The sequence below is a fragment of the Mastomys coucha genome, unplaced genomic scaffold (assembly GCF_008632895.1).
Source record: "Mastomys coucha isolate ucsf_1 unplaced genomic scaffold, UCSF_Mcou_1 pScaffold8, whole genome shotgun sequence".
In the NCBI taxonomy this organism is placed as follows: Eukaryota; Metazoa; Chordata; class Mammalia; order Rodentia; family Muridae; genus Mastomys; species Mastomys coucha.
In genome coordinates, this window is record NW_022196914.1 from 68,322,322 (window position 1) to 68,341,672 (window position 19,351).

The following is a 19,351-nucleotide window of genomic DNA, read 5'->3' on the forward strand; positions in this document are numbered from 1 at the left end:
ATGGCATTAATTAGTTTAGACCATCATTGGCTCATTTAATAACTATCTCCATTTGTTGGAAGAAACTCCCAGCTTTGCAGTCAAAGGGATACAGTGACATATGGACTGAGAGAAGCGGTCTCAAAGCAGCCTTAGCGTCAAGATGCCCCGCTATCTTATGCTTTACTTTACTTGAGGCCGCCAGAATCAAAATGAAGCGCTTTCAACCTCGGCACTTTGTGATAAAGCTAAAATGCATTATTATCTCTATACAGAATCCATCATAGATGCATTCCCCACAGGATGACTGACATCGTCATGTAGCAAAGACATCAGTCCAGAAAAGGCCCAGGTTTAGCTGCCCTGCGCTCTGCCTTGTGTATAGTCTCCTTCCCGTTGCATGTCCTGAGACGTTAGCCTCTTAAAAAGCCAAACTGTTCTAAACTACCGGCTTACAGGAAAAAGGCAAACATTAGAGAAAGCTAGTGCCAACGCTGTGCAGTGGATGAACACAGCTCATCCCAAAGAGGGTCAGAGTTCACCTGAAAATAAGCCTAAATTGAGAAAGTCACCGGTCTATGGAAAATGGGGGTGGCTGTATGTAGTAACAAAGAATTCTTTCCTGTGTTTAAATTCTGAAATGGAACTAGGTTTTTGCTCTCTTTCTCTGCAGGAAGGAAGCTACAAAGAACCACCAATCTTTGTGGAGGTGGAAAAATTGTCCTCAGAGTGTTGGCTAGGCATGTACCCAAATTTACTACCTCTATTATTGACTTCAGTGAGGCTTCTCATACAGTAGCCCAGGGAAGCAAATGGATGAGAGGAGAGGAGAGGCTCTACCCCGTTCCCTGTGACTCCTTGCCTGGTCCCCTGGGCATCTCAAGGCCTCACCTTCTCTCTGAACTCTGACCTATGATCCTGGCCTTGTGCCTAACATGCCTGTAGAAGAGATGGGAAGAGAGAAGGCTTGTAGGTCCAGTCACACATGAAATAATTTCCATTTCTCTAGCCCTCTTGTCAGGTTCTGAGAGCCACAGATGGGGTATTTCTCTAAGTGCCTGGGCAGCTAAGCTGTCTTAAACAGTTGTACATGCAAGACACATGTCTTGCATGAGAGTCTGAGGCTGCCTTCTGGTTTCACAGCTATCAGGTTCTGTGGCTTCAGCAAGTCCCTTCATCTCTCTGGAGCCCCATTTTGACTAATTTTTGAAATGCATGCATCATATAGACACCTGGGAAAGGTGGAGAATACGTTACAGAGTAGGGATTATGAAATAGGTTGACTCTAGTCATCTACAAATCTAACCACTACCCCTAAAGTTAGTGAAGATAACTTCTTGTTTTCCTGCTTGGATTGCCACGGAAGGGTTTCTTTCAGGGTTCCAATGACTTCTGGACAAGATACTCTGTGTAGTTGTTTTGTCTTTCTTCCTGCTGCTAGGGATCGGATACACTGAGCTATGCCATTAGCCTTTTTCACTGGCTTCTGGAAACCATGGCTAGGCTGCCTCCAAGTGACCTTCCAAGTATAATATTCTTCAATTCCGTAAATCTAAAGTAAAAATTCAGACTTGGCCTTTTTCAGAGATTTTATGGGACAATTACCTATTGCGTACAAATGTTGTTATCACTTATACCCCATAATCTTACACCGTGAATGATTATTACGTGAGTGTGTGTATGTGTGTGTGTTTTGAATCAGATTCATTATCAGCCCAGGTGACCTTGAACTTGTGATCCTCTTGCCTCCATCAGTGATAGGGTGACAGACACGTATCATCACACCCAGTCTTGAAATGTTCTTTTTAAAAGAGCACAGGCTATTTGGGAAGGTAAGATGATTGAGATACAGAATAATATATTTATGATCCTGCATATTCTCGTAGGATATACAAAGTTTCTAGAGCCTAAGCCCCAGCTTTTGTCACACATGAAAAAAGTCTCATCTGTTAATTATTCAGCCACCAGTACAAAACTGGAACACAGATGTCTAAAGAACCCACCCTGAAGACATCTCCACACAGAACGTAAGGCCCTTGCAATTGAAACATCCTTTTCTCTTTCATATCAGTAGTCGCTTTATGGATCTCGGCATGGACAGCTTAGCAACAAAGGGCACTGGGTTCCTGAATTATTCATGTAATCTACATTTCCTGGCTGCTGTGGGTAATTGACAGGTGTCATGTCACCTTTTACAAACGTCCCACAATTATGGACCATACATCACTGTTTGACTTCGCAGTAAGGCTTCCTTTCTGAGCCAGTTTCATATTTTATTTACAGCTTGGTGGCATTTTTTTTTAACTGCCGTCTATTCCTCTCACTTTTGATTCTAAGCCTTTCGCTCCACTTAATATACCCAGGAATATTTAAATAATCAGGCTCCTTTCGGTTTGCTAAAGGCAGTCATTCATCGCCGCCCTGTTTTATTCATTCGGCCATTATGTTAGTCAATTCCTTGATTTAAGAAACTTGGGGTGAAATGCAACTGTAAGGAAACCATAATATAAATCTAGTTTTATGACTTGTTTTGTTCACAGGGAAAAAAAATCTAAAAGCAAATCTTCCCCGGGTCTGACACAAGTTGTAAACTGTGGGGAAAGTTGGCTAGTTAAAGAATATGACATAATAGGAGCAATGGAATATTTCAAATCCTCGCTGATGCTGGGAGCCTTTTAACATTAGAAACAAAGCCAAGGTAAGTTGCCTTACCACTTAGAGAGAAACCCTGGGGGAGGGGAGGCTGGGACTTGGTAGCCCTGAAGTCTTAGAGGATATATTCATACATCCAACATTCAGAGTGAAACCGGCTCTAAAATCCCGAGGTTCGAATTTTCCACTCTCCTGAAAAGGAAACTGAGGCAGAAACAACACAAGGGACAGCCTACCCTTCAAACACCAGTCTGCGGAGGAACTCACAGCCAGTTGGACCAGTTTCCACTCCACCACTTTTTGTTGCCTCGCCATACGGTAAACCATTTCGGACCCCCTATTATCTACCTATCTCTTCCGATGCCAAGAGATACTCACTTTTCCATGGGACATTTATCCTTTCCTCATTCTCCATGCACAATTTGTGTAGAAGTGTCTCCTACCTACAATTGCAGCGTGTATTACTGAGTCTTTCATCTCATGCAGCTTCCCAAGCGGAATAGCCATGTGACACCAGTGGGAGCCAGGAGATGTGACTTCCAGTGTGCAGAAGCCATGGTGGAGATGCTGGTGTGAGTGTCTCTGTCCCACTGGATAAAGTGGTGTAAGGGGATGACATCCAGAGCTGATCCAGATATTTTGTGACATGCCCTCGAAGATGCTGGATCTTTCAGGAGCTGGAGAGGAAGGGGTATCATGTGATACCCTAGGGTGATGGCTGCCAACACAGAATGGCTGAGCAAAGAGAGCAGACCTGGGTCAAGTAAACATCATCTGTCTTCTAAACTAGGACTGCCCGGAGCAGGGAAATGGAATAGCAGAATAAAAGCTAACCCAGGCTGGAGCAACCGACTCTGGACAAAACAGGGCCTATGGTCACGCCTTGCCTCAGTCCCAACATCTGATCTGCTGGGTTAAGACCCTGCCCTGGATTAAACTAGCTGTTTTAGCTCAGGTGACAATGAACTCACTGCGCTCTGAAGAAAACCAGGCTTTGGGGCTTAGAAAACGTTCCAGTAAGGATTTCAGCTTATGTAAATAAGGGGCTTCCGGAGTGCATGCTTTCTAAAGTCTTGTCCTCAACGCTTCCGATTAAGGTGGCTATTAACTTTAATAGATAATGCAACTTTATACTAAACACTATCACTTCAACTTCTACAAACATCCACCTGGAGAACCTTTAAGATGTACAGAGAACTTACATACCTGTTACGTTTATTTCTGTCAATAACTTTGTGGCTGGGCAGTGGTGGCACACCCCTTTAATCCCAGCATTTGGGAGGCAGAGGCAGGTGGATTTCTGAATTCAGGGTCAGCTTAGTCTACAGAGTGAGTTCCAGGACAGCCAGGGCTACACAGAGAAACCCTGTCTTGAAAGACCGAAAAAAACAAAAAACAAAAAACAAAAACAAAAAACAAAAAAAAAATTGTGAAACAGTATCAGCTAAGAATTGGATAACTGGAAAAAATTCACAGGGCTGAGGTGGTTGATATGCAATAGTGCCTCTCCAGGAGGAGAAAACCCAACCACAAATATTTTTAATCTTTTAATTGTGTGTGTGTGTGTGCACGCACACACATATGGACACACACACATGTGGAGGTCAGAGAACAGTTGTCAAGAATAAGTTTTCTTCTCCATCATGTGGATAGTAGGATTTGAACTCAGGTCCTCAGCCTTGACAGCAAGGGCCTTTACCCATTGACTCATCTCCCCCAACCCCCTCTTGTTTGCCCATTCTTGTGGTGCATTCCAGCAATGTCTGGACCAAATATGACATTGCTGAATATGTGACTCGTATGAACCAGCTCCTGTGCCTCTGTGGTGGGAGCATCAATCCTAGACTTCTGACTTCGTTTCTTTAGTTCTTCCTGTGTGGTGGCAGGCAGGCTGTTCTGAATTAACTAGAGATGTGCCCCAGGGCTAGTGATGCTGAAGGCCTTCAAAGGAGTTCCCACTGGATCAGGACCGCAGTGACTCAGCCGGTCATAGTCAGAGCCCTGGCTCTGCTCCTCTAGCCTGGGTGTCGGGTGGCTCTCAGTGGGACTGCACCTGCAGTTTTATTATTTGCTGTGCTCCTTGCAGGATATGGCTACTTCCCTGGCCTCCCTTCCCTCTACTCTGCTTATCCCACTTTTGGGCAGGGTGACTTGAGACTGCTCATTCTTTACACAAAAGCTACTGTCTCCTGCTGCCCAGAGGACAACCAGCTGGGGATAAGTCCCTGTTGTAGACTTATCTAGCATGTGCAAAAATGTGAGCTTTGGTCCCAATAGCTGATACACACACACATACACACACACACACACACACACACACACACACTCACTCACACACACTCACACACACATACACACTCACACACACTCACACACACTCATACACACTCACTCACACACACACTCACATACACACACTCACACACACTCATACACTCACTCACATACATTCACACACTTACACACTCACTCACACACTCACAAACACTCACACACACACTCACACACAGTCACACACACACACTCACACACACACACACACACTCACACACACGCACACACATAGTCACACACACTTATACACTCACACACACACACACACACACACACACACACACACTCCTAGAGGAACCGTTAAGGTCTTGAAGTAATTCTCTCCCCTGGAGTCCTTGAGGCTCGCTCAGACCGAAACTGTCTGTGTTCCACTGTCAGGCCTTTGGCCCACTGCAGTCTGAGATGGGATGCTTACCAAGCCTGCTCACATTCATTATCTCATTTGAGGGTATTGACAGCATTGTGCGCCAAATGTTTTGCCTCAGCAGAGAGATGGAGAACAGTTGAGTCGAGCGGAAACCCTGGTGGCAGCAACCTAATTTTCAGTCCTAGGGCTTCAGGGAAATTAGCCAGTCTTAATAGGGCTTGCCTTACAAGCTCCAGCCTCCTCAGTTGTGAGCAAACAGCACAAATTTAAAATCTCAATTGTAAAGATCTGCGGAGCCACCAAACAGCAACAGTACAAGTAGCGCTGCGTCGGTGACATTCAGATGATGCAGAGTTTGAAAGTAAGGCCTTCGTAGTAACATCGAAAGTCAAATCCTTACCCATCCTTTCTACCTAAGACTGGCTTTCCTCTTGTTAGTTAGGAGGCCCTGGTGGTGGTCTGTGCTCAGTTGTCCACTGTCTGAAGGGTAATGAGACCAAACAGGCAGGCCTCGGTGTGGTACAAGTTTAGATCCTTATGTCTGAATGCAGCCATGTCAGAGCATCTGAGCATTCTCTCTGAACAAGGAATCGAGGAGATAGAGATCTGGGAGGCTGCCCTCCCCGCCTCTGCCTGTCTTCCCGCAGTGGAGTTTTGGGGGAAATGAGGGCTCTTCTTTAGAAGGACTGAAAAGTTTCTGCCCTCCCTAGCTTTCCTACAGTACAAGTGGTGACTGTCTCATACTGCAAAGTCTTGTCTTTGTCTTCTACAGGCAAAGAAAATGAAACTGAACTTGATCCCCGATTTGTGGGTGCACGTGTAGACAGACATGCTTGTGTAACATACATAGAATGTAAAGTCGTGGTAAAAGCCATGATTACAGTTCCATTCCAAAGCCTGTGATCTGACGAAAGGGCTGTTAACTGCATGACAGGGAACAGCCCACTGACATTTGTTTACATTAGTAACAAACAGGAATGAGGCTGCAGAGATGGCTCAGTGTTTGAATGCTTCCTGTTCTAACAGAGGATCCTGGTTTGGCTCCCAGCACCCACACCAGGTGACAAACGCCTGTTACTCCAGTTCTAAGGAATGTGATGCCCTCTTGCCTCCGCAGGCACCTGCACACACACGATGCACATAGACTCACACAGGCCAATTCATACGCCTTCATTTAAAAAAAAATACTAAAAAAGTAATAAAGAGGTAGCTGCTATGGATGGATGAGGCTTAAAATTCTAGAACTAGGCCGGGCGGTGGTGGCGCACACCTTTAACCCCAGCACTTGGGAGGCAGAGGCAGGTGGATTTCTGAGTTCGAGGCCAGCCTGGGTTACAGAGTGAGTTCGAGGACAGCCAGGGCTATACAGAGAAACCCTGTCTCGAAAAACAAACAAACAAACAAACAAAAATCTAGAACTAGATACTAAGGAGGACTTGGAAAATGAGGGAAGAATTCAGAAAAAAGGGGACATTTACATAGGCTTTTGAACGGTACACACACGAAAGGAGACTAGAAGCATGCTGGGACCCGCAGCAGCGTCGTGCGCACAGTGTTTTTATATATGGACACCATTAAGCAGCTTAGGTGTGAGATTGGAAAGGGACAGACATGGTAACAGCTAGCTCCTGTATACAGTAGGTGTTAACTGCTGACAACATGAAGAATAAGCTGACCCTGCCGTGAAGCATAATGTGGCGAATCCAGCTACCATGACTGGGAATTAACCACAGCCCATGTGTAGCAGACCGTGACTCCGAGTTATGTTTCTTGGCACATCAGCAGCCACATGTATTCAGAAGGAAAAGTCTTGATGTTTTCAGTTGAGGACTGAATTGAATTATTCACAGTTGATTTGATTTGCTGTATAGTCAATTTTGCAATTAAGATGACCACAGAAGAAACCAGACGTTGATACATTCATGACTTTTTAAAAAGTTATGGGGTATTTGTAGCAGATATACTAGACCCCAAAAGATACAAACGTAATGAATATGTAGGGCTAGCACGTGTTTCTGGGTGTTCAACTGTTTGGATGTGTTAAAATCTAGAGTCAGCTCTGATAAATGAAGTAGAATGACTGGCATGCTGACCGAAGACACACACCACTGTGGCAGAACCCATGTTTTCTCCTGTAGAAAGTGAAATGATCACATGTTTAGGTCTTTTCCATCCTTGTCTACTTCTAGCCAAAGCTTTAGCAAGAGAATGAGTCTCCTCCCACTTAGAAACATTTGTTATCTCTCCCTTTCTCCAGATAAACAGACCTTTATCTAGTCTGCTGAAGCCTAGTGAGGGAAGTCACCTGGCTAAGGATTCTCTTCAGTAGAACCTTGAGGAGTGTCTCCCAGAGAAGTCAAAAGTTAGATAATTCTGCCATTTACAGTAGGATGGAATGGAACCAACCAAAATTTAAACCTCAACAATTACCTTCAAGTGTGTATGTAGCAGGAAGGCTAGGGGATCTTAAACAGAAGATTCTTGATTAATGAGGGACAGGAGAAGACACTGTGCCATACAAACCCTATTACAAAAGACTTGAGACGATTTACTAGTCTGTATTCAATATTTGATGATCAAATAGTTGGGAAAATACAAGCAAACAAAGGGGAAAATGAATGGCAGAGAAAAAGATATAGGAGAAGCTGGGCGGTAGTGGCGCATGCCTTTAATCCCAGCACTTGGGAAGCAGAAGCAGGAGGATTTCTGAGTTCAAGCCCAGCCTGGACTACAGAGTGAGTTCCAGGACAGCCAAGGATATACAGAGAAACCCTGTCTTGAAAAATAAAAAAAAAAAGATACAGGAGAGAATTAGCATACATAGTATATTACCACCCAACCTTGGAAAATTACTAAAGGTGAGTGTTATGGTCTAGTTGTATCTCACAAATATGTATGCTCCCAGATGTGATAGTATCACAAAGTAAATTCTTTAGGGGGTTCTCACAACTGGGGCCGGGCCCGCCCATCCACAGTGCTATCATGTGGGATCCTGTTTGGCCCTTGTGCCCAAAGATGCTCAAGAAAGCATCCTCTTTGAAGGAGAGAAGAGTATCTTACCAGATAAGGAGTTTCTGTCTTTGAGAACTGGCTGGCATAATTCTCTCTTGTTTATATACTTGTTTTATACTTAGCCCAAGGTATAAAGTTTGTTGCAGCAACAGGTAGAAACGGGGGGTGGGGAGAGAGAGAGAGAGAGAGAGAGAGAGAGAGAGAGAGAGAGAGAGAGAGAGAGAGAGAGCCTTGAATTTGTTTCTTTTAATCTGAGATTCCCCAAATTTAATAGCAAGCTGCTTCTTACAATAGAAAAGTCCTGGAAGAAAACGTCATTTCGGGTAGGATAGGTCATGAGTAAGCCTGTGGAAACCAGTCCCAGATATGCCTTGCTCTGTGGAAAGTCTTAACAGGAAGGGGGTGTCTAGATGCTAATTTCAAGACTTCTTTTGGTCTTGAGTTCATAATAATAGTCAAGACTGATTGACTAGAACAGGAAACAGTCATTAAGAAGGCAACATTTTATGTTACTAAAACCATAAATTCCTCACTTCTTGTTATTATGCATGGTTAGGCATAAAGCACATGGCTCAGTGAGTTTTCTGCTTTCTTGGTTTCTGCCGGTAGCAGTTCTGACATCTTCAGATCTTCTGAGGCTCTTGATTTACTTCCTCCTCGTCCTTCTTGTCCTCCTCGTCCTCGCCCTCGTCCTCGTCCTCGTCCTCGTCCTCCTCTTCCTCCTCCTCCTCTTCCTCCTCCTCTCTTCCTTCTCCTTCTTCTTCTTTCTTTTGATGATGGAGCAGCAAGACGTCCCTGGAACCTTGGTTCTGGTCCACAACAATAAGAAAACTGTACTGGAGAGAAGTAAACCGGCTGTGCTGGATAATATACCCTGGGGTGGGGGTGGGGAGGATAAGCTCCTAGGACCTGAATCGTTCTACTTAAAAGACAGGTGTTTCAATATCCAATGAAGAGCTGCCACATGCTAAGCCTCATGCAAAGCATGTTTGTGTTAGAACATTTGGGAAAAAGGAGGCTGGTTTGTAAAGGAGATCACAACCCTTGATAGTTGACTTGGTAACTCCGTGGGAAGGAGCGGAAGGGACTCTTCCTGCTTTAGCTTCTGCAAAGAAGAATGCTGCGTGTATTGCCAAGATGGCGATCCTGAAAACCATTTACAATATTCAATTAACCATAATTAAAGGGCTCAGTAGGAAGCTCCTCGCTGACTTGCTAAATAGCAAAAATTGGTACTTGGCATTCCCAGTGGATGAGAGAAAAGATAATAAGTACCCCAAATGTAAAGAAAATCGAAATGAAACTAATTATGGCCAAATGATATTACACACATAGAAGCACAAGTTGAATCAAGAATATTTAAGTTTTTGACAAGAAATATTAAAAAGAGATATAATAACATTTTAACCATTAATCGCTCATCTAATCTAGTTTAGTTCATGGAAAGAAACTGGCTTATAAACCTTTACATTTCACACTGGCTGACAAGGGACTGTGGTCTATTAAAATGTTGCATATTTGGAATAGATAGGAAGGCCTAATTTTCTGTTAATATAGTTAATAATGAACCATAATTGATTCTATTACCAATAGTCTTATTAAAAAGGCAGTTAGCTAGTCATTTAGCCCATCTTTTCAGTCATCTATTCACAAAATATTAACACTAATTTGATTTACTATATTTAACTTCTGCAATTTTAAACTATTGTACATCAACGATTTGTTTTTGTTTGCTTTGTTTTGTTTTTCAAGACAGTTTTTCTCTGTGTAGCCCTGGCTGTCCTGGAACTCACTCTGTAGACCAGGCTGGCCTCAAACTCAGAAATCTGCTTGCCTCTGCCTCCCAAGTGCTGGGATTAGAGGCACGTGCCACCACTGCCAGGCTACCAATGACTTTTATAACATTTAAAACTTGAAAAAAAAATTTCCTATATAGTTTTTTTTCTCAACTACTCTTTTAATATCTGTCATCAATGTCTCCTCCTCCATACACTGGAAATTGTACAATGAACTCTAAACATAATGATCCCCCAATATTGAACTATGGTATAATCATGGTTTACCTAGATATGTTTGTAATGTAGTAGCTCTGAAGCACAGAAGTCCTGATGTGTTTCACCTAATCCATCCTCTCTGTTAGTAGATGAAAATATGTAAATCAATATTTCAAACTCATCTAATATTTAAGTCTTAACGCCTAACCCAGACTGATTTCTGGTGAAGGAAAATCAGTGAATTCATAATCCAATATTACTCATGTAAGTTTTAGTAAAATCTCCATTCAAAATACTCAAGTCTATCAATTCCTTAAGTTTGTGCTTTTAAATTTCTTATATGTTTGAATAAATCCTTCACTTTTATTACCTGAAAGCTAAACTCAAATCTTTTCAAGTGAGAACAACTTTGAAAAGCCACAAATCAGAGCTGGTGAGATGGCTCAGCAGGTAAGGGCACTGACTGCTCTTCTGAAGGCCCTGAGTTCGAATCCCAGCAACCACATGGTGGCTCACAACCACCCCTAATGAGATCTGATGCCTTCTTCTGGAGTGTCTGAAGACAGCTACAGTGTACTTACATATAATAAATAAATCTTTAAAAAAAAAAAGCAAAAAAGAAAAGCCACAAATCAGATGCAAACATTTATGTACACCTATGTAAACATGTATATACATAAGTGTAAACATGTGTATATACATATATATGTATATATACATATATATTTAATATGACCACACACTAACTAATTTAAGAACTGCATAATAGTATGGATTTATTTTACTTCATTTAGTGAACCTTGTATTTTTCTTAATATTTGGCCTGTCCAGTTTTCTCACACATCATCTTTATATACTAAGAGTTCCTGCAAGATGGGTTTCTGCAGGTATATATTTACACACACACACATGCAAGCACGCACATGCTTTGTCCCAGGAAAAGTGGTATTTTTTTTTCATTGCTATGGGAAGTGTGTGGAGCCATCAAATACCTATTCAGGATAGTTCTAGTTTTCTTGTCTGAAAGATGCAAAGAGATGCTGACTGACTGCCACTGGTTTTTCTGGTTCCAGTGATGTAGATGATGCTTCTGCATGTCACATCTTCCTTTCTAAATCCCCAGATCATTTCTGTCATCCATGTTCAGGTAGTAAGAATGCTGACCTTCTGTTGACTTTGAATTCAGTGTTGCAAGTATTTCTTCCACTGTCTTTTAGCTTATTTGCAATATTTTTGTGGCTATTTTTGAATGCTTGATTCAATTTTGACGTTTCAAAAAAAAAATCCATTTGAGAAACCAAAGGGTGTTTAGTCAATTGTCTCTTCTCTTCTCTTCTTTTCCTTTCCTTTCTTTTCATTTATCTCTCTCTCTGTTTCTCTCTATTTTGTAATAGTTTTTAAATGGATTCCATTTTCAGAGTGGACTCAGGACTGCAGAGACACTGTGTGTGTGTGTGTGTGTGTGTGCATCTCTCTGTGTATATAGTTCTTTCATTCATTGAAAAGTACTAACTGGCAATGGCAGTGCAAGCATTTAAACCCAGCACTTAGGAGGCAGAGGCAGGTAGATCTCTATGAGTTCAAGGCCAGCCTTGTCTACAGAGTGAGCTCCTTGACAGCCATAACAAACAAACAAATAAGAGAAGAAAAGCACTAAGCAGCCATTGCAGAGATACTGCTGTCAGACCTGTGAACAACAAAATGACAGCCATTCAAAGCTGATGATGAGTGAACGCCCAGATAAAGCAGCAGTAACTGTGGAGCTCTCTCTTAAAGACATGGCTGTTGGGTGGGCAACATTGGCAGAGGTGTGTCTGTCAGTAAGCCAATTGGTTTACTTTGGTCTTGGGACTATCTTCATTGGCATTAGATGGTATGGTGTGCCACCTTCAATTTCATCCAGGGTCTGCATTAGAGATTATGTCTATCAGATCCAATAATGGACTCTGGTTTGGAGCAGAGTCCTGACTTAGCTCTACTACTCCTGGCCAACTAGATATGCCTTCACTCATATAAAAGCAGTGGCCTGAGCTAACATACTTGACCAGGGAGAGTGCCTGTCTGCTGACCTCTTCAATTTCCATCAGAACATAGTTTGCCAAGGTGTAAACTGACCACATCCTTTATGGGTGTGTACTCGGCCAGCTGGCAAGCTGTTACCGCCACTCTCCCCAGGCAATCTGCCAACAGCCCAGTGCTCCAAGCAACATTCTTTCCCACTGCAACGTTCAGTTGACTTTTTTTTTTTTTTTTTTTGAGGTGTTAGCCACATTTGGTTAATTGGAACTCTTTTCAAAGACTTTCAGTGCTTGTGAAGCACAGGTTCTCCCATTAGTTTCTAGTGAAAATGTAAAGTCCTGTCACACGAATTTTCAGCAGGAAATGTATAAGACTGAAGATGATTTTTTTGTCTCACGTTACCTAGCTCAGTGCAGCAGAAATGAGGCATGGGGGCTGTCAGTCATTTCTAAGGATGACAATTTTTCACTGCTTGACAATGTGCAATATAAAATTTCACCAATTGATGACATGCTTATCTCTCCATATGAAGATATGCATTTGAACTCCAGAGTTTGGGGCTTTGCTTAGGCATGATAATTTAGGGTTGCAGTTTGTTCATCAAGATTGGTTAGACAGCTTGTTTTCATATTATTCAGGCAGAACTCACTGAGTGACACTCAACTGCTTAGAAATGGGGAGGTGGGGCAGTGTGAAGAGGTAGTTACCCACAGTCAACCGAGACACTTTCCACCCCAGGGTGAGCTGGCCACTGTGAAATCATGACGAGGTGTCTACCATAGTGCGGGATCTGCTCTTCTGCAGCTGGGTGGACCTCAAACAAAACCCTGACAGACTCATATCTGATGATAACTCATTCATAAATGAGAGTTCAAATGGACAACCTCTGGTTTCTGTAACCCCATGTTTTGAAGCCTTGATTTTTAAAACTCCATTGGTCATTTATGGTTGAATATACCCAACTTCATTTTCAAAACTACTAACATGTTTGCTAGGGCTACAAACTGCAACTGGGTGACTCGTCATAGTAAAAATACCCACTAGGCAGGTGACCAAGAGCCAGAATGAGATAAGGCTTGGAAAACTAGACATGACCTATGCTAGCTCCTTAAGACACACTCCATAGATTCTTCTTAGGCATAACAAGTTGGGTTATATGGGAAAAGGGCATTTGATGAGAAACTTGAGCAAATGGTGAGATTGCCAAAGAGAAAGATAAAACAGAGGGACTCTCCTAGGTAGAAAGGAAGGGAGGAAGGAAGGAAGGAAGGGAGGTAGGGAAGGAGAAGAGGGAGGAATGGAGAGAAGAAAGAAAGAAAGAAGAGAGAAAGACAGACAGACAGACAGACAGACAAATACCAGCATAGAAACTTCAGACATTTGAAGAATTCCTGAACCCAAATGCCTAAAGACGACAAAACCACTTTGTGATTCAGGTTGGGATGCACTTCTCCCATATGACACACTATGCCTGATGATGCACAGCATCTGGAGATGCATCAGTACAGTCATCCTCATATGGGTTTTAACTAAGCATTTTAAATAATAAAAGAAGTACATATTCATGTTTTATATACACTGGTGCAGTAAATGCTGGCAGATGCATGTGTATACACAGGTATGCATACTTACATGGGTGTGTGTGGAGGCCAGAGGCTATGTCTGTTGTTTGTCTCTGCCACTCTCTACTCCTTTAAGACAGAATCCCTACTGAACTTGGAAATTGGTAATTGACTAGAGTGGCTGCGATCTGGGATCTGCCCATCTCTGCCTACCAGCTCTGGGGTTAGAGACTGTGGCTCTATGGACAACTTTCTCTGTTGTTTGCTGGAGATCCGAGCTCAGGTTCTTTGTTTGGTTTTGGTTTTTTGAGACAGGGTTTCTCTGTGTAGCCCTGCCTGTCCTAGAACTCACTCTGTAGACCAGGCTGGCCTTGAACTCAGAAATCTGCCTGCCTCTGCCTCCCAAGTGCTGAGATTAAAGGTGTGCACCACCACTGCCCGGCTCCGAGCTCAGGTTCTTATGCCCACACACTGGGTGGTCTACCCACCAAATCATCTCCCCCATGCCTTATGTAAATTACACAAGAAACATTGAATCAATCCATAGACAAGGACAAGGAAATTTTTAAAAAATCTTGTCTAAATTTACAGACTCTGGAAGCAGTGTGTCCTCTAGCACACAGAATGAAAGATATAAATTTGGATGAACAGAGAAGCAATCACTGATTAGCTCAAAGCAGCATTTAAATTGATCTTCTCAGCGAAAAGGCATTAGAAAAAGCAATCTGAGGAACACCTGTTTAGGTGTGCTAGCATCAACAATTAGCTTCTTCAGGGACCGGGGAGTTTTCGACAGCCTTCATTCCAATAAAGAGGCAACAGAGCTTAGCGTTTTTATGACTGTCATCAAGAACATTTACCAGGGCCAGAGGAAAATATTCACACCCACCTCTTAATCTTGAAGAGAAGGCAGCTCCCTTAAGTCACTCACTTAATTAGCCTGGGCTCAGGGCAGGGCCCGCTGGTTCTCTGAAGGATTCTGTGCATTTGACATTTTTCCTCTTTAAGCAATCTGGGCACTAGACCTTCCAATCAGAGAGAAAAAAAGACTCCTCCTGAGCCATGTGGCAGGAGGAGCAGGTGGTAAATTTGATTGGTGCAGAGCTGGGAGCCGCAAGCCTAGTGACCCCCATATGGCTTTAATCTAAAGTGGCTGGTGCTCCCCACATTGGCTCAGTCTGAAGCGACTAAGACTGGCACCGCACAGGTATACTCACAGAGACAGTGGTAAACTGTCGGGGGGCGTGGCTCACTCCTCAATGCTCCTCCTTAGATACTTTTTCTACTCTAAGAAAGGTAACCCTGGGCTCTCATTGAGTGCTTACTGCAAGCCAGACTATCATGAATTTTATGCGCAAAGCCTCACTAATTCCATGTGAGCCCCTTTTCATGACCTCAGTAATAGTAATATCCCCATTTTTATGACAGTTGAACAACCATACAATAAACTCATTATCTCGGTTGGAATGCTTTGGAGAGAGAAATTTGGTGCTGATACTAATGGGGCAGGGACCATCGGTAGAAACCAGATCTAATTGTGGCAAGCTAGAGTGAGTGGCCACTCTACAGATAAGTGCTCTCTGGTACAATATCAGCTTGTACACGGCCTGGCTGAGCCAAGCTACCTGGCAGAGTCAGTCGAGGCAGGTTTCCACTGAACATTTTCTTTGTCTTTGTGCCAGGCCTTTCTGAGCATTCAAGTCTTTATCTTTAAAACATAGGTAATGAAATCTACTTCACACAGATATGTAAAGCTGAAATGAGGGCAAAGTACCTAAACTATGGGGAGGAGCTCTGAGTGACAGTCACCTGATAAAGCTGTTCCTTGCTCTCAGCTCCCTTCTTAGTGACCTCCATAAAATCCCATGTTTTTCTATTGACGCTAGACAAGGCAGCCCAGTTAGGGGACTGGGATCCAGCGGCAGGCAGTGCAGTCAGAGACGTCCCTGCTCCTGCTTGAGGAGTCCCACATGAAGACCCAGCTGCACAACTGTTACATATGTGCAGAGGTTTTTCTGAGGAGAAGGGGAGGAGGGGTGGATAGGAGTGAGGGTTGGGGAGCGAGACTGGGAGAAGTGGAGGGAGGGAAAGCTGCGATCCAGATGTAAAATAAATAAATAATCTAATCAATTGTGTGTGTGTGTGTGTGTATGTGTGTGTACATATCAACAGGAAAACAAAAAACAAAAAACAAAACAAAATCAGCTCACATTCAGCAGCCCTCAGTAGCTTTCTCTCTTTGCTGGTTTCTCTGGAATGTTCACACACTCACACACACAAACGCATATGGAAGTTTTCTTTGGAAGAATTTGCCCTTTATATACTACCTTGACTTTGCGTGCCTTCTCCAGAAAACTGAAAATAATGGTCCTGGGGTAGCTATGTCCCCATGTCCCTTCTATCCCATGCCCAGGGCTGATGCCGGGTCTCCTCATGTCAACTTTCTTCAGTTTGAAGCAGACCTATCAGGAGCAAGCCGATCTGATGGCCAAGGAATCCCTTTTGGATTTGACTGGGTAAAAATTTTCTCTTGTGATGTCATTCCTGTTATCCTGTCCTTTCTTGAGACCCTGAAATGTCTACATAAACCAACCGCAAACAAGCAAGAAGACTAACAGCAGAACTCACACCCAAAGGTTACTCCAGAATGCCGGCTACTGTGTGGCTTTTTCTGGGAAAACGTAAAATAATAAACAGAAAGGTCATTGACAGGCAAGTCAAGCCTGGGGAAGCAGTGCATTTAGTGGGGTTATTTTTAGGAGCATGGTGATTTCAAGGCAGCTTACAGGACCTGGAAGTCCCTGGCAAACATAGGCGGTGGCACCCTTGAAAAAAATCTCTCCTGCAGCCCTGGCCACTTACGAAAGACAGGGTCACTTGACTCTTCCTTGTGCAGCATGCTGGCAGCCATACTACAGAAGAGTCGTTGCTCTCCAGAAGTCGGTCATAACCCCCATGAGCTGAGTAGATTTGTGTGCCTCCCCTTTGCTCTAGGAGAAAATGCTACTACAGCTTCATGGAGGTAAGCGTAGTTGATCTGATTCAGGATGGTAAAGAGCATCCCCAAAGCTACTTGGCACTGACGTAACTGACTATTTTTCTGAAAAACAGATACTAGCCTGGGAACGAAATACCTTAATAAACAAAAGGCAATAGAAAGTGGGACAGGCATCCGGGACCCGCACACAGACATGGTTCCTTGTGCCTGTTGCGAAGCTTCACAGGAGTGTATCCTAAGAATACCAAGGACAATCGCATAGTCAGTCCCTTATTGCGAAGCTATTAACCGATTACCTACTGCGTTATATACTAGGCACTGTGCTGGGCTGTGAAAAAGACAAGGTCCCTACCTGGACATTCATTCACCGTAGCAGTGAGACACAGTAACCTCATGAATCTATATCACATCTTAACCATAGTCCTGCCATGAGGTACTTGGTGTCCCAGAGAGGTTTGGCCTAGTTAGGGCAGCTGGGCAGTCTCCTTGAGGAAGTGGTACGGCTCCAGTCCAGACAGGAAGGATGAGTTGGCGTGTTCCGGGCAGAGGAAGCGGCTTGTGTAAAGTCCTGCGCTGGAGGGATGCTCCTAAATCTGAAGAATTGAAAGGTCAGATAGTCTGGAGTCTGGAGAGATGGCACAAGATGGGGCTACGGAAAGTGGCTGGACCAAGGAGGCTGCCGATCCTTGGAGGCCTTTTAAGGGACTTGGGCTGCTCCTAAAAGCCACCTGCAAGCATCTGCAAGCATTTTCAGAGGGAAAGAATTAGAAGCAGGGCTGACTTTAAAATGACCGCTTTAGGAAAATGGATTTCGAGGAGGAAGGACAAGAATAAAGAAGGGACTGGGGTTGTAAGTCAGCTACAAAGACTTGATTAGCAAGTACTAAGCCCTGGGTTCCTGGTCCAGCAGCAAAAAGGGAAGGAAGAAGGGGAGGAGGGAAGGGGGAAAGAGGGAGGGAGGGGAAGGAGGGAGAGAGAGCAGAGAGAGAATGAGCCCTCCCGGCCACAGTAGCTAATGTTCACAGAGCTGTTGTTAGGTGTTGTTACTTTGTGAGCTTTTCACTGATTATCCCCTCTACTCCTGTATAGCCAGCCCCGTGGGCTATGTACTGGAATCCTGGTCTTTCTACTGACCCGGAGACTGAGGCAGTGACCAAGGAAGCCAGCATTGGTGGACTCCTGTGTACTAGAATCAGGCTGGACCCCCTAACACAGGAGCACACGTTTCCGTACCATTCCAAGGGGTCTTTCTTCTCCACAAATCAGGAGTGTGCCCGTGGGGCTGGCAGTAAGGTAGTGACCTCAACAGATCTGAAAGCGATCAAACAGGAAGAGCTGACAAGGCAGGGGAGTTTTGCGGAGAGTCTGGGATTCTGTAATGGTTAATACTGTGGAGCCTGGGGCCCACTGTGAGGTGGGAAGTATGGATCATCTCCACAGCTCTGAGCCTTCCCTCAGGCTCCCTTGCTTTCTTTTATTGGGAATTCTATGAGAGGCATCGGCACCAGTCTCTTGCCTTGAAAACCAAATTTAGGCATCTCTCTGCCTGCTTTATTTACTTGTTCAACTTGATGTTTAATTCTTCCCGTTTCTAGAGATTTCGCTTGCACCCTGAGTGCATTCCTAGACATTTCTGGCTGTAGACCACTTAGATTGCATTCACATTGACTCTCCTTGCTGCTCTCTCAAAGCTAACCTGAGCAGACAGCCATATTTTCAGATTCCCAAACACTCTGTCTTCTGACATTTTTAATTCTGATCCTGGTTACAGTGATCCTGGGAATGTATATATCTTTTATTTCAACAGTGCATTTTAGGTATCTACCTGCTAAAATGTCTTACCCAATGAAGAATGGACTTGTCCCTAGCTGCTGTGGAAATGAGTTGTTTTTTTAACTTTTATTGCATTATGATGAGAAAAATTACATGATTTCAATTTATCTGAGTTTGTTAACATTTAAAAACATATTTTAAGTAAGTAGAATTGAATCACATTCTTGTTCCCCTTTTATACCACCGCTCCTCCCAGAGACCCCCCTTCAATACCTACAATATCTCTTTTGTCATATTCCTTAAAATTTATAAAATATTATAACAACAAAAATAAGTATTATAAAAGTTGTTTGATATAAAAAAACAGTCAATTTAACAGTCTTATGTAGATGCTCGTCTACAGCAATAGTGAAAATACATTTTTCTCAATATACATTTTAAATAACTCCAAACATATTAGCTGTATACTTAAAAATAATACATCACTACTAGTATTTTCTTAAATGAACATGAATATATAAAGTCTTTTTGTTTGTTTTGTATTTAGTAGAGTTGGCTCTTACTGTAGTACAAGCCCAAAATAAGAACAATTCTTAGACATTGGGTTTCATTGTAATAAGGCTGTATTTCGATGACCCTCACATCACCAAAGGATTTTACC

General features: G+C 43.2%; 1 long non-coding RNA gene across 2 annotated transcripts in view; it reads right to left on the reverse strand.

The window, feature by feature from the left end:
• LOC116083628 overlaps positions 1–19,351 on the reverse strand; it is a 58,449-nt gene that overhangs the window by 28,565 nt on the left and 10,533 nt on the right. The window contains exons 2-3 of one of the 2 annotated variants that reach the window (XR_004115814.1): positions 17,270–17,510; positions 14,809–14,944 (exon numbers count right to left, since the gene is read on the reverse strand). This is a non-coding gene — a long non-coding RNA (uncharacterized LOC116083628). Of the gene's footprint in view, positions 1–14,808; positions 14,975–17,269; positions 17,511–19,351 lie in introns of both variants that reach the window. The other variant, XR_004115815.1, reaches the window with a different exon arrangement.